This window comes from Ostrea edulis, chromosome 1, assembly GCF_947568905.1.
Source record: "Ostrea edulis chromosome 1, xbOstEdul1.1, whole genome shotgun sequence".
Lineage (NCBI taxonomy): Eukaryota > Metazoa > Mollusca > Bivalvia > Ostreida > Ostreidae > Ostrea > Ostrea edulis.
In genome coordinates this window covers 22,802,054-22,819,593 of record NC_079164.1, presented here as the reverse complement: position 1 = coordinate 22,819,593, position 17,540 = coordinate 22,802,054, and the positions used below count along the sequence as shown (strand labels likewise).

Sequence of the window (17,540 nt, the reverse complement as noted above, 5' to 3'; positions counted from 1 at the left end):
ACATAGATATATCGAATAGACATATGAATGAAAATTATTATTTTCAATGAATAAAACGTTGTTGACATATCTAAATGTCGTATTGAAGGCCAAAGAGAGATACTTTTTTCTTCTCACATAGAAGTTTTTTAATAAATTCTGCTTCATAAGAATACATGTAAAACCATATATGGGAAACCACCAATTACTTTCCAATCGATAATGTGGCTTCTGCGTAAATTGTTAGAGGAGTTCTGGAAACCCGGGTGTATTTGTAGAAATAACGTCGTTTTTTACCCCATTTTGAGGGTAAAATGAAAAAGTCCGAAACCTTATTGCATATCTACATGGCACCGCCTATCAAATTCCGAAAATTAATTGGTTATTGCTTGAAATAAAAGATGAGTTTGAGGAAGAAAAAAAGTGTGCCAGACGGAAGTATCAGAGTAACAAACACTATGTCCGAAATTTCTTTAGAAAGTGCGTGTATAAAATAATTAGTGTGACCTTTAAAGGGACATTGACATGATTTGAGCTGAAAATTTTCAAATTTTATTTTTTGATTTTTAATGTTTCGAATGTTAACAAAGATATTACTAATGATTTACAAAAATTTGAATGTCAGTAGTCAAGGTACATGGGAGATACAGAGGTCACAAGTCCTTGCTATGTAAATAAGACTCATGCCATGTTTTTGTTTACATAGATTAAATATACGAGTAAAAGTTTCGTTTAAAGCAGATTCATTTTTCAATTTATACAGTGTAAGTGAATTCTTAACACAATTAAATAGTTTGTAGTGTTTGACACATCTCATTTTGTTATAAACACGCTATTTTCTATTAAGCAGTCTATTGTAAACAAAAACATGACACGAGCCTTGTTTATTTTGGTTGAACATTATAAATACTTTAGTTAAGCATTGTAAACAGTAAGAATGGAAAAATAAAATGTAAAAGTTTTCAACTCAAATTGTGTCCATTCCCCTTTAAATTAACATTTAAATATATTGTGGGGCTGGGGTATACTTTGCTAAAGGACATTCTCTAAGATTTTTTCACAGATTTCGTTTGGTTTAGCAAATTGAACAGATCTTCAGAACTGAAAATGGAAATATTCAACACACCCGTAGTACTGGTAAAATTTATATACAGCAAAGCATTCCAAATTGACTGCATTTAACAAACTCATAACACTAGTGATGTTAAGATGCAGCAAAACACTCCAAATTTACTGTAACTTACTTTGTAAACACTCCTACTTGATACATATAAAACAAGGAGTTCCTTGACGTGAAAACTTTGATAGATCTTGGTATTAAAAAGATTGGACAGTAAACAACTTAATCCCAATGACGTAAAACCAAACAAATGACATAGAAAATGATTGGTCATCACACTGTCTCTAATATGCTATATGATAAACAATGTTATTAAATGAAATGCACGATGTTGTTGAATTAAATCCCATAGATTTGATTGACTAAATGGTCATTGACTTAATAGCAAGTTTAATAAATCAAAACATTCAAATTAAATACGAAGGATGACATGCTGTTGAATTAGCATCGTTTCAGTTAGAGACCAGATATGGGGTGGAGATAGGTTCCTTTCACTGGATCTTCGTAACCGGAAGTGAATGTGTCGACAATGGTAACGTACTGATCTGAACCCGGACGTTCTGGCATGTTACTGCCTGTCAAGTATCCGCCATTTCTGAACGTTAAGAAAGAATTGGCATCCGTTGTAGACGATCGTTTGTAAACGCATCTACAAAACAATATGGTAACGTCAGATTTCGATGGATGGAGAGAGAGAAAATACCTAGATTAAGAAATACTGAATTATATATTTCTAATATCTGGATACAATTTTATTTTGATTATAGAGTTCTTAATGATACCTTATGAGTGAACAAATGAAGATCCCAATGGATTTCTTTATCAACATCTGTATTTTTCAGACAGACTACTTGAAATGACGCATTGTTGTCATGACATAGAAACAATTTTGAACTAGCATCTGTAAGAACACGATTAATATAGGGGTTGGTGTTTAGGAATAGGTGTTCCAGCTCTATTTCTTTCCGTTATTTTTCTGTTTCTCCATCCCCTCCCTATTTCCCCTTCCAAATTCCCTTCCTTATTAAATTTCCTTTCCCCTCATCTGTATCCGGTCCTCTCATTTACGTTGAAGTACGTTTGTTAAATATTTGAATGTATATCAACTTTAATGCTCAATGGGGATTGAAACTAGTAATATGACGCACAAAATATAGATTTAAACATGAAGCCGTCAATGACAATCAAACTGAGGATTGGTGATCAAACAAGATACCTTCGGGTCTTCATGGTCACCTGAGTATCACCTAACAAGGTATTAATACCAAAAGTGTTGATAACACAAATATGAGATTTATCTTAATGATATCAAATCAGACTATGCCGAGTATTTTGATTGAGCATTGTTCACGACCCCCACTATATCATATATACTTCAGTGTTTAACAGTTCTCTATGTTCTATTTTGAGATTCTCCTGTAAACAAGGCGGTATGAAAATATAGTTGATTTCGTTCCAAGAAAAGATGAAGGTGTATGTATCTAGAAAGCATATCAATATTGTTATTCCTGTCCCTTGAAATGACTTGAAATTTATTTTTCCATTGTATTTGTATTTTATGATTTAGTCATGTAAGCGTGATGTTATTTATCAAAAACTATTACTGATAACATGGGATTGGAGCTTAAAAGGTCCGACAACGACTCATCCCGTTCTTGTGTATCTAGTTTGTATATTCAATATCTAACGACCTTCATAAAACTCTTCAGAAACGTTTTACTTGCAAAATCGGAATTTTAATATGATAATATCATATTTCCCTAGCTGCAAATTTGTATTGTGTATCAGTTGAATGTATATGTGTTATGCATTTAGTCAGTTGCATCAAAGGTATATCAATCATAAATGTGACCAGTCTCCGATATAAATTAACTGTTACCGAAAAAGGTTTTCACTTCTGAACATGTCTATAAGAATTAAGATATCTTGAACATTCTGCCTAATCTGATATAACTATACACATATGTACACTAATAAAATGGTGATGCAGGCACATATAGCAACACCCCTCCTCCATTTTTTACAACTGTTTTCTTGATTTTTACATGCAAAGTTCGGTATATTGACTGCTCCTCTTCACTTTTTTAAACGTAGTAATCACTGGTGATGGAAATATAAGAGTGGAGCGATGAATGTATTACTTTTGTAAACATTTGTTCTTAACAAAGAAGGATAACTCTAATTAATTTCAAATTCGGGCTCGGATAGCACCCTATTCTCGTACAAAAGTAGATTACAAGTCAATGTGTTTGTTTTCTTCCTCCACAGTGTCAACAAAATCAGTCACGTAAATACTACTACAAAATTATATCGAGCAAAGCCATCATGGAGGCTATTTTGCTCATTTAACTGCATGTAGGAGCACTTACGACAATGTAGAGTTACGATTGATATTGGTCGTAAATCGGAACTCGTAACTTTTAGTGAAACGGTCGTAAGTACTACGTTCACATTTACATCTAAGTTCACGATCTACGATCGCTTAGTGAAACGGCTGTCTGACCCAAATTCTGGTGTATCCAGAGATTCGTGATTGCCCTACATTTGATTTTGTATTCTTCATAGGATTTATGAAATTGATCACACTTCTTAACCTGCAATTTTTCATTGTACTGTATATATAATGCTGATCATAAATATTTTGATAAGAGTGTTAAGCTTTCGAGATCTCCAAGACCTATGACAGACCTAGGTTGTTGATCATCATCTCTCTCACACTCCACTATCTCTGTGTGTCTCTTCCCCTCTCTATCTGTACCTCTCCCTTCATTAATTTTTGTTTTGAGAGTATTCTTTAAAAATCCCTTAATTTCCTTCCTGAATGATTTTGATATCAACAAAATATCGTGGAATGAAGTCCTAACTTGACCTTCTTTCCTTGCTTTATAATATCCGGGTAGAATTCTGTATTATATATATATATATATATATATATATATATATATATAGTGTGTGTGTGTGTGTGATAAACATTTAAGATAGATAGCAATAATTCTTTCTAAATATACAAGTAACTACTACAGTGGTAAAGATTATTCGAGGCTATAGCAGTGAAGATTTTTTCTCATGCCAATATATATATACAATGACGAGGGACTTTCGTTCCAAAAGACTCGTGACCTTCACTTCTAATCCCGGAAGCTTGGAAAATGTTAAGCGTTTTGTGTTTGACACACTCAGGGATCGAGAACCGAGGTCGATCGTTCCGGTTGTGTGCTCGAGACACCGAGATCAAGAACCGAAGCCTAACGTTCTGGTTGCGAAACAAGCACCCTCATTACAAACGTTACCATGACTGTTCCACTCAGTGCAAAAATCTATGACTAAAAATGTGTGCACGTGAGGTATCTCTTGACAAGTGAAAGTCTTCAGGATTCCTGATTAAAAATGGTCATCATGATATTTGTAATGGAAACACATTAAAATCATGTACCGTTACTATTACCAAAAACTGTGCCAAAGCACTGAAAAATATATATCATCAAGGTCTAAGTCACTAGTAAAATATTTGTCTTTCCAGAGAAGTTTAAATCATATCGTCATGGCCAGTTAGTGTAACACGTCACCCCTGAACCAAAATAATTATTTCAAGGTCAAAGTCATTGGATATACGTTTATCAAGACTTTAGTGTTGCAATGAAGAAACACATTACAAGTAATGATGGTCTCCTCCCCTAACATTCACACAAACCCTACATCTCTGATGGTATCCTCCACTACACACAACCCTTACATCTCTGAGTCTGAATATACAATGACTGCAATGTAATCATGAACCACTACTAATCTTATCTACTTGTTTGATACACACGTAACTGTTGCGTTAGCCTCTTGTTAATTTGCATGTTTCGTTTCCACTCCCAAGGCTAAAAAGGGATAATGATCTTGGTAATCGCAATACCAAAATTAGTAAAAAGGGGATAGGTGGTTTCAAAAGATTTAAATATTTTCGAATAAGTACTGACAGAAACAGATCACAGAAGGTCAAAAGAGGTAGACTGGGGACCTGAAAGTATGTGTTATTTTCCAATACAGTCAGACACTACATTAATTGTTTTGTGATGTCACATATTTTACCGATATGGTTTTCTTTTGATGTAACACGCAACAGCAACTATTACAATCACTATTGCAGTAGCCCCCGCAATCGATGATCCGATATAAATGTACGTTTGAACGCCGTCTTTAATTTGCTGTGCAGTTGCGTTTTCTGTAACGAGAATATGGAACAACAATTATAATACAAATGCTAAGGATTTGGATTCATATAATTACTGAAAATGTATCCGAAAAGTTTAACCTAAACAATATGAAATGGACAAAATCGAGGATCATGATTATCAACACATACGAGCAGTTTGTATACAAATATTGCGTGTTTCGCTATTCCAGGATCCTGAATTTGTACAAACTAATTGTAGAGAGACAGATACAAAATTCTTTGCGCAAAGGACCCTGCATTGTTCTCCGACTCGTCCTCCACAGGAAGCAGACAAATTACCATTACTAATTTCCAACGGACAAGTTATTTTTGGAAAAAAAAGTAGTTATTATAAAAGTGTTTTTCTCCTGATGTGTTATGTAATAGACACAAAATGCCCTAAACCAGACACTAGTGTGAAATCATAACAGTCCCAATTCAACAATTTAACAAATCGAACCACTTTAATGTACCAGTCATTCTCTCTTTCCTATTTCCACTTTAAGAATTCTTTTCTTGAAAAAAAAGGAGAAGAGAAAATCGGACAGTACACGAATTGTATTATCATTTAGCGTAACATTTACAGATCAACCCTTTTTTTTCACCTAATCCACGTCAATAATAGGGCTCTGCATTCTAGTATTCCCATCTCACGTTGTACCATTATTTGTAGTGAATTTACTTAACTTAAGGGTTAGCTAATTATTTGTCAGAAGGAGAGGTGTGTTTGGGGGATGAACATGTATATTTTGGCAGTTTTATATCACCAAATGTACCAATGATTAAGAACACCAGAGACCTGTGTATTTCAACAATCGTCCAGGCTACAGAGTAGTGCATATGAAAATACATGTAAAAAGTTTGAAATCTGTATCTCACAAACGTTATACCATCTTATCAGTTTCCCTCATACTTTAACATCTTGGAAAAATCCACGTGTCAAGGAGTGATTTATTATTTTTGTGAAAAAAAAATGACAAGACAGTAAACCTCCTTGACACGTGGTTTGGTCTGATTGTAGATCCACATTGTCCTGACACCCACATGTTCTTCCGAATGGCGTAGGAAAGCAAAATGTGCTGCAGTTGCCGTTCTTCCTCAAACAAGTTGTGCTCACTACAACATAGAACGTTTGGCGTAATATGAATCAAGTATCATACTATACATCTCATGCATTTTCCAGACGCTAATTTTCTTACCATCATTCATATCATTTGCATATATAGCAAGACTATCAAGTCGACCAAGATCATGCGATTTGTGATATAATAAGAATTATTATTTCAATTATACGGACTGTCGATTCCATGCAGTGTAATACAGATATTGCCCATGCATCACAATATTCATTAAATGAGCTTCATTATCCGTCGTCAGAACTCGTCTGTTTCCGCCATTCAAATCAGAATACTCGATGCGGTTCTTTAGTCCATCCGTCCAGTAGAGTCTCTCAGCTACAACAGAATTATACACATTACACCACATAATTTCGTTCAAGGCATTACTGAAAAAGCAACGATAATGCAGGATTTGAGATGTATTTCCTTACATGTATAATCAATTGCAAGACCGTTAGGCCATCTAAGATCAGTTGTTGCAATATAAATTTTCGACGTTCCGTCCATATATGCTCTACCTATTTCAGTTATATTTCCAAACTCTGTCCAGTACAAGAAACTAAACATGGAAAAGGAAATCAAAAGAATTACATATTGTAACTTTGCCTTCGTGATGCAATAATTATTGTAGTTATTACACACCCTCAGAAAGAAGAAATGAAAGTAAACAGGCTTATAGAATAAATGTCCTCGTTCAATGTGGTTGTAATTTATTAAAACCCAGTCTTATTTACGTAGATATTCTATGAAATTGTGCATATATACGATCAAGTACTGCCAGTCGTGGACATACCCTTTTGATGGGTATAGCACAATTTCTCTTGGTCTGTGCAGGTTAGACAACAAAGTCTTATGAAGGGATATTTTTCGATGGACCACTCCAATATAACTCTGACTGGGGGTTGGTCCCACTGCGGTGTAGTAAATGATTCCTGTTGAATAGTCAATCGCCAAACGATCAGCATAAGCAAAACCTGTGAAAACGAAAGTTAGATGTGGGCGGTTTGTATCATATCAATTACAAAAGTTTACCAGTACTCGTATTAGTATTTTTTAGCATATATAGAGCTTTATATAATCAACAAAATTACCCTAAAGCTCTTTACATAAACAGAATACTAAATGAAAGAACAATAAATACATAAGAAAGACATAAATGATATTAAACTGAGGTAACTAGGAATTGGCAAAACTATATATTGTTGTTGTTTTTGTCTTTTTAAAGTTGCATCATACAATTTATTAGATAGACAGGTCGACAAAGGATGTTTACTCCTCTTAGGCACGTGATACCAGGTCCGGGTTTTACCAGATCTTTATGTTCTACTCCATATTATGAGTTATGAGAATGATCACTGTTCGTTATCTTCACCTTTACATTGGTCACTGTTCGTTATCTTCACTTTTTCATTAATAAAATTGAAAAGTTTAATGATTTTTGATCTCACTTTATAGCTATGGGGCCGGGGAGAACGCGTATGTGTATATGTATAATAGCATACCTGTTGTGTAGAATAGAGTCGTGTTCTGTCCATGTAGCGAAGTGGACATAATAGTTTTCGTCGTGGTATCGGAGTAGAAGATTTCCATTGTTGTTTTATCAAATGCGATCCCGGGAACCGTCCTTATACTTATTGGTAATTTAACCAGATTCCCCGTGCTAATGTCGATCTGTAGGATTCTTCCGTGTGAGTAATCCGCGACCAGAATGAAATTGGTCGAGAACACGCCTACAAAATGCAACAAAACATATAATTTGCTATTAATGGATTTTAATTATTTTGAACATACTTTTTCACATTTTTCATAATTTACAAAGAAGGATAAAAACATGACAACAATGTCTGAAAAGTTGGATACTAAACTAAGTTATTACTCACTACTGTCACATGTTTTCAAATCTGATTGAAGCTGAAGACCAAGGTCGCATTCACATTTCCGCCCGCTCCGTGTCGGTATACATATATCTTCACAACCACCGTTCAGGACATAACAACTACCTGTAATTGAAGACGTGATAAATGTATTTGTCACATACTTACAGTGGTTTCTTTTGTTGTTCAGGAATTGTATCTGGTTATCATCAATAGGGTTTTGTTGTCGCATATGTAATAAAACGAGCTCACCCCACCTTGTTATCGCATGGGCGGTACTAACATCAGAATTACACAGTAGAAACAAGACAGGGATAATTCAGTTTTGGTGAAGTTACTTTTGCTGTTTCACGGGCGAAGCGTGTGCCGATCGATGTCTGGGGCGTTGGAACAGACGCGAAGTCTTATGTAACAAATACATGTATACACATACCTGTGACCGTTTTTGCAGTCAGTAATGTTAAATAGTTTTCTCTCTCTCTCTCTCTCTCTCTCTCTCTCTCTCTCTCTCTCTCATTTTATAAAGAGTTTGCTAATGCAAGTCTTTAATCCTTTTCCCACTTTAATTCTTGTGTTATGTGATAGATACAGGGATAATCAGTTTCCATGGTCAATGTTATTTACCTGGAATTTACCTGGCCAAGAGATAGTTGTTGTGTATATTGTTATGATATACTCAGGAAATTTCTCAGGTTATTACAAATTATGCTTAGTGTTTTGATTTGTGCAAAAAAAAATTGAAATTTCTACCTACATGCATACCACATTTCTATTTCCCGTAAACCTTCAAACTTGGTCATATCTATGTATTGCAAATGACAGGTTTAGCCCATTTCTAAACCTTTGCTTTTTAAAACTTCTAATTAAATTGTTATATATCGTATATAAATAATTTCCTAAATATAATATTATCCGGCGTTTTCCGGGCACTTCCTGTTGTCCTGGGAGTTCGCGGTGTCGTGGGTGTAGTAGGTAAAATATCCATGTTTCGAGAGAATGAATAAATCCAAGTAGATCTGTGTACATGTACAACCAAATGAAGAATGATCAAGATACCCCTCAATATAGACCGTCTGTAGGGTTTCTGTAGCTGTAGTGTGTGCGTAATGGTGGTATCCCAAACAGAAGCTGACACGAAGTCTACTCCCTCTCTCTCTCTCTCTCTCTCTCTCTCTCTCTCTCTCTCTCTCTCTCTGGTTTCTGTGGACGTAGTGTTTGTGTAACGATGACATCCCAAACAGAAGCTGACACGAAATCTACACCCCTTCCTCTCTCTTTCTTTAGGGTTTCTGTGGACGTAGTGTTTGTGTAACGATGGTATCCCAAACAGAAGTTGGCACATAGTTAGTCTACCCCCCCCCTTCTCTCTCTCCCTTACTCTCAATCATTGACTAAATGAGTAACTATTGTCATACGTATGCAACATGCCATATTATTTCATCTATATTATTGCTACAGTTTTACACATTTCTCTCTCTTTCTCTCTCTCTCTCTCTTTATGAATATAAAACCGTGATAAATTATAAATAGCTCAATCTCTCTCTCTCTCTCTCTCTCTCTCTCTCTCTCTTTATAAATATAAAACCGTGATAAATTATAAATAGAAATATCTCAATAGCTCTCTCTCTTTCTCTCTCTCTCTCTCTCTCTCTCTCTCTCTCTATGTATATATATATATATATATATATATATATATATAAAGCCGTGATAAATTATAAATAGAAATATCTCAGTAACACACACACACACACTCTCTCTCTCTCTCTCTCTATCTCTCTCTCTCTCTCTCTCTCTCAATATAAAGCCCTGATAAATTATAAATAGAAATATCTCAATAACTCATTTATGCTTTTTTACTATTGTTTGAATTTATAATCCATGTGGTATCTCAAACAGAAGCTGTTTTACGGGTAAAGCGTGCGCCGATTGATGATGGGTGTTGAAGCAGACAGGAATTATTATGTAACAGATATACACATACCTGTGACCGTGTTTTGTTAAAGTCAGTATTTGTTAACTCTCTCTCTCTCTCTCTCTCTCTCTCTCTCTCTCTCTCATTTCATAGTTTGCTAATGCAAGTCTTTAATACATTCCCTACTTTAATATTTGTGTGATACAAGTTTTCTTAAAACAGTTGTACAAAATACATGTATATAATTAAATTCCTGAAAAATCATTTATGAAGCCACCAATATGTGATTGATACTTACAGGGATAATCAATTTTCGTTAAGTTAGTTTTGCTGTTTTACGGGTAAAGCGTATTGAATTTTATATACACATGCATCTATGGCAATCTACCATTGTATTGAATGTATGGTTCAATAATGTAAAATGAGAAGCTTTTGAAATATGTGACAAGTCGGTTATCTTCTAGCATCCTCGTAAAATTCACATTATCAAGAGGTGGGCGGTCCTTCTATCACTCGTGCGCTCCGCGCACTCGTGACAGAAGACCTGTCCGCCCATCTATTTGATAATGTGAATATTACTCGGATGCTAGAAGATAACCATTACGTAGCTGCGATAACACCAGACTTGAATGATGATATCATGTCATAATATAGCGGTAGTCTCGTGGTTAGAGCGATCGGTTTGAGATCTCGGTTCGATCATTCATTGATTCCTAGACGCAGACATTTAAAATCGGCAATGAATGTTATTCCGCCAGTCATTATTGAATGTGAATATCACGATCCTTTCAAATACGATACAGTGAACGTAAATATCTTGTCACGGAAGGCATTGGCACAATTATGAACCAAGCTACTACTTCTTTAAGTGTCATGTATAGGTCTACATCTGTGACACTTCCGTTTAAGCCGGTATCATCTTTATATACGTGAAAATATTTCGAATGGGGCGCAAAATAACAAACAAACACTCCCGCTACCAAAATTAATTTATTCTATCATTACCGGTCATCAGGAATCCTTGAAATGAATTAGATCATTAGAATGAGTAACATGAGAAGATAGATTTCTACAATGGCGTGCATTTATATAAAACTTACTTAACATACACTTGACGAGGAGCCTTTTAACTCATCACCTTTCAATTTGCACACTTACGACGATGGTGAAGATTTATAGTGCAGACTGCCCAGATGCACACTTATACATTTGAGAGGCATTTATATAATAATGTCCTATACAATCTCCTGTGTATTTCGTAATAAGCTCAAAGATCAAGTACACTCAGCGTGTTGGATTTACTCTGACTAATATAACTGAAATTGATCGTGAGATGTGTACAGTGAAAAAGAAGAAAATCGCGTGCTTGTGTAAATTTTGTTGATTTTGGGATCTGAAGAACAAACTGAAGCATCAGAGTAAAAGGGTAATAAAGCTCTGTTTAAGGACATTGCAAGCCATACTCTCATGCGAGAAAATGCAACTTATATTGACTTATTCTGAAGGACATGAACCTCTAGATTAGTAAGACTTATTCTGAAGAAAATGAACCTCTATATTTGTAAAACTTTATATTGCCAATCTTTTGTGAATATAATGAACCACTAGATTTGTAAGACTTTATATTGCCAATCTTTTGTGAATATAATGAACCACTAGATTTGTAAGACTTTATATTGCCAATCTGTTGTGAATATAATGAACCACTAGATTTGTAAGACTTTATATTGCCAATCAGCTGTGAATATAATGAACCACTAGATTTGTAAGACTTTATATTGCCAATCTGTTGTGAATATAATGAACCACTAGATTTGTAAGACTTTATATTTATATGGGATGATAATTCTGATGAGAAGTTTTGTTTAGCACTTAGCAGCACTGAATTAAGCAAGAAATTAAATTATTTTGTGAATGATCAAATTATTGAAAACACACAAGATTCAATAGACAAAGCCTGTGATGATTTGACATCCATTATACTATCTGCAGCTAAACAATCTCTGAAAGAGAAAAGAAATGTGTCCAGCAATAAAAACACACACATTAAAAAAACCAAAAATTGGTTTGATAACGACTTATTTAAGAAAAGAAAAGATCTATTACAATGTGCAGAAATTTTTGCTAAATACCCGAAAGATCCTTTGGTTCGAGGACACTTCTTTAAACTTGGGAGAAACTATGCAAAACTTAGGAAATTTAAATGTAGACAGTTCAAAAACAGCATGCTTGAAAAGATTGATGAACTGCATGATAATAATCCGAAAATGTTTTGGGAATTAATAAAGAAACTCTCAGATGAGAAAGTGGATGACCAAGGATCCCAAATATCTTCTAAAGATTGGCTACACCATTTCATTATGTTAAATACTGTTACAGATTCTTTCAAATCTCGCATTGCTAGTTTGGATGAACAAGTATCTAAACTTGAATCTAAAGCATGTTTTGATGAATTAGACTTTAGGATTTCTAAAACAGAAATCTCTGAAACAATATGTAAATTAAAATGTAACAAATCTCCAGGATTAGAAAGAATAACTAATCACATGCTGAAACATGGACAAACCGCACTTACATGTACACGACACGAGTTTTATACACCCCACCGTGGAAAGACCACGGTGGAAAATCCACGGAAATACACCGTGTCCTCTGTGTTCCACGGTGTGTGTTATTTGCGAATACACACAGCTGCTAAGAGCTTTGTTCTGGCCACGGGCGCCTTGCGGGAGATGTGAAAATGTGCCGCAGGCCAAATAATCAAGATAAGGGTGGAATTTTAAGAAAAGAAAAAATGATACTTATATTGTTTTTCAGCATATTGAGCCGATTCCAACGATACCAAACACTATATATTATGTTTTTAAGAAAACCTGGTTTTGACTTTTTTTCTTTTAGTCTTCTTTCTTCATTAAAATATTCTTAAATTCTATGTTTAAATAATGCGTACTTGCAGGCAATTCCTGTTTTGAATGTGAATTAGTATATTCAGTAAATGAAAAACATACATGTACAACATGTGATAGGGATATTTAATAATTACCGATGTGCTCTCTCTCTCTCTCTGTGTGTGTGTGTGTGTGTGTGTGTGTGTGTGTGTGTGACAAATGTGCTGTTTAACATAATTACCTCCATCATATTGTGTTGATATGCATCTTGACAAATATAACGTGATCCAATATAGAAATTAGAGCATTGTCGATGATTAACAAATTGGAATTAATTTATTACGTAATTAATAGAAGCAAAAATACAAACCATCGAATGATTTATTTTTAAAATCCCGAGTTAATTACATTTGACCGAGACTTATGTTCGATGTACTTTGATAGAGGTTTTCATTAAAATAAATGTCCATAGGGAGTGTCTGGATAATGCAATGAATTTTGTATAATAAGTATATACCATGCAAATTCCTAGGGTCTTTCTCACAGTATAACTAAATTACGATTAGCTAGTTTGGGTTTTGACTTCTCATGAAAAGTGTTAAATATATTGGGTCGGCGCGATATCAGATCTAGTCTAAGATCACGAGTATCTTACGCCGACCCAATATATTTCATACTTTCCGCAAGAAGCTAAGCACTTCTGTTGATTTCAAATACACGGATTAGCTGACCCCCATTGTTCTACTGAGGCGAAAACCCCTTCGAATTTGCATGGAATGTACAAGTTATACACAGGTCATTGTTATAGTCATACATCATAGTACCGCTAATCCGACAAACATTTTTTTTTATATTTTGAATGAGTTGTTGAATGACGAAGTATGACCAAACTGCAGATTGAACTTTATAGAGCCCCGTGCTAACATTACTTATATTTTTCAATGTATCAGAAGGGGTATGTTGCCGGTTAAGTTGTATAAATTTCTTGACAAGCAATAAAATAACAACAAAAATGGTGCTTAAATTTTCCGATTACGAAAACCTTTCAAGTTTTCAAAGTACACCCTCTCCGATTCTACATGCTTGTATCAACATTTAAGGATGTAAATCCTCGGTGTCAAATGCAACTAGTTCACGAAAGAAAAAAAAACTAATATAAATATAAACAGAAATGACTTAACGATTATTTGCTTTTATTCATATACGCTATCGATTATTAAAATCTTTAATTTAATCTTTAGATGCATTAGATAATGAAAGCAAGAGAGAGAGAGAGAGAGAGAGAGAGAGAGAGAGAGAGAGAGAGAGAGAGCATTGGTAATCATTGATTATAATATTCATGAATGTATGCAGATACGGGAAGTTTAATACGTTCAGTATAAATCTTGAAAGTACAATTTCTTTCTGATTAATTATCCATCTCCTTTCATTCTGATATTTTTTTTATTTCCCATTTTGTTTTCTTTACATGTTAAATTTTTCGGCTGGTTCGGGTTAGGACTAATGAATGAGTACCCCCCCCCCCCTTCTAAAACGATGTTACGTGCTTAGCTGTCTATCTCCCTCTCAGTCAAAAATAAAATAAATGCATGCTATATATACTGCAACATCATTGGATTTACTGGATAATTCTTCGATTGCACCTTCATAATACATGTTAATGCAAGCGGACTATCTAGGCTTCTTTTTTTTTTCATCTTCGTTAGCCGAGATTATTCGTGCACGAAGGTACAGTTGACTCAAAACCCATTGCTAGCGGAGATTAGATGAATTTTACCCCCGCATTATGTTATAACTGACCAAAACCTAGTACGTTTGTTTTACAACTTTCATTCAGAAGACGCGCAAGTTATTGAGTTATTGAATAAACGAGAAAACGTCTGCATTTTTATTTCAATCGTTGTCAACTCTTTACTTTGTGATATTTCAAGACTACATGTACTCAATTCAATTTATTGGATCTCATCACCATTATGCAATGGTATACAAAAATATAAAGACAAATAGCTGTTATATATATATTTAGTAAATAATACATGCGTGTAATAAAGTATTTATCAAGTTAGAAAAAAAACCTTAAAAACCGTGTTATGATCAATGTGAAGTATGGGCATTCTAATGAAATTTTCTTAATGAAAGTACGGAGTTTTCTAAAGGTTTGTTTAAAAGTAAAGATAGTTTTAATATTTATTTGTTTAAGTGATAAAAATTTGATTCTTTGCTCACATTGCTTCACAGTTGAGTACATAATGAAATTCATATCCAATGTAATCATGTACATGTATATATCTGACCTTAATCACATATTCCTAATTACGATGAAAACTTTACGTAAAAATAAGCTATTGCTTATGGTACACATTTCTTTGAACTGCTGTTTATCAAATTGAAATTACTGGCATGTGATTGTCGTTGTTCATGACCCTTCTTTTATTTGGTGAAATTGTGCTGCACGTGCCGTGAAACAATGTACCGACGAGTGGTAGGAATAACACAGGTGTTTATATACAGGATGTAGAGAATTTGGGCGTTTCATAAAAAGGTGTGAACGTCTGCAGGGAAGTCTACATACGGATATGAACCGAAAACACCAACGTATCATTAAACAACAATTACAAGAAATGAATGATTTATAGCTAATTTCTAAATAAGTAATGGGGTGAGGGCATGTATGCTGGCCAAGCGAAAAGGGTTTTTGGGTGAATCATTTCGGAAATTATTTCTTTGTTTTATCACACGGAGGTACACGGTGGAATCGACGGAGGTACAGGTGACATCCACGGAGATGCGCGGTGGCATCCACGGAGATCCTCCGTGGACTTCAATGTCTAGCTCGCGCGGAAAAATAGGACTTCAAAGGTGCCGACAATTTTAAAGGTCCACCGTGTTAGGGACAAATTTGTTCCACCGCGTTGCGTGGAACACGCATAAAACTCGTGTCGTGTACATGTATCGATAGCTTACATAAACTATTTAATAGCTGTTTAGTGGGAGGTATTTATCCTAATCAATGGTCATAAGGTATTATAACTTTACTACATAAGTCTGGTGATGCTCATGACCCAAACAATTATCGTGGAATAACCATAACTAGTGCAATAGGTAAATTATTAAATAGTATCCTCAATAGGAGGTTAGAAAAATTTCTTGAAAAGCATAAAATAATTAATGAATGCCAGATTGGTTTCACAAAATCTGCAAGGACATCAGACCACATGTTTATTCTTAAAAATAGCATTGAAACTTATTGCCATAATAAAGAGGGGCGAGTATATGCTTGTTTTGTAGATTTTAGAAAAGCATTTGATACTGTCATACACTCGGGTATCAAATACAAACTACTCAAATTATGTGTTGGAACCCAATTTTATATGCTTATTAAAAGTATGTACAACAATAGTAAATCATGATTAAGATAAAAAGTCATCATACAGACTTTTTCCAAATTAAACTCGGTGTAAAACAGGGAGACAACCTCAGTCCCAACTTGTTTAATATATTTATCAATGATTTACCAGAGTACTTCAAAGATGCAAGTGACCCAATAGTTCTAAACAATAAAATAATACACTGTTTAATGTATGCAGATGATGTAATATTACTGTCACACTCAGCAGTTGGTTTACAATGTAACCTTGATAAATTGCAAAAATTCTGTTCTGATTGGTGCTTGAAAGTCAATATTGATAAAACTAAAGTTTTAATCTTTAACAAGGCAGGAAGATTTCTCAAGCAAAATTTTATTTTGGAGAAAAGGGAAATACAGTGTGTCCCCTCTTACAGATATTTGGGAATATATTTCAATACAGCTGGAAATTTTTCTAATGCTCAAGAGGATCTGTACAAAAAGGTAATGAAAGCATATTTCAAACTACATAAAGATTTTTTATCATTACAACCTAGCATTAAAACATCCCTTCATGTCTATGATCACACAATCAAGCCAATTTTATTCTACGGCAGTGAGATTTGGGGAATTTTTAATCGCCCTTCTTTTTTCAATCGCAATGATATCTCCTTACATGATTTTTACTCTCAATTAAAATGTGAAAACCTGCATGTAAAATTCTGTAAATTTATTCTAGGTCTTCATAGAAAAAGCTCAAACTTTGCAACACTATCCGAACTTGGCAGGTTTCCACTACATTTTGATGTAGTGAAAAATATAATAAAATATGTAAACAGATTAGAAAATCTGGGTACTTCTTCTGTACTAAATGCTGCATATATGCAAAGTAAGCATAATGCTTGTACATTAAAATCGCAATCATGGTATGGTGTGGTGCAAAAGTTATTTGGAATTGTTGGAATTAGAAACAATCATATTGCAATCAATAACCTATCATTTTTTAAGAAAAAAATGCAAGGAATTGTTATGCAATCATTATTTGAAAGAATGGGGACATATCAGAAGTTTACAATATGGAAAACTTGAAACTTATGTTAAA

The 17,540-nt window shown here is 34.3% G+C and overlaps 1 pseudogene; it reads right to left on the bottom strand.

Annotated features, from left to right (window-relative positions):
* Positions 1-93: 93 nt before the first annotated feature.
* Positions 94-17,540, bottom strand: part of LOC130051276 (low-density lipoprotein receptor-related protein 6-like) — a 67,176-nt pseudogene continuing 49,729 nt past the window's right edge.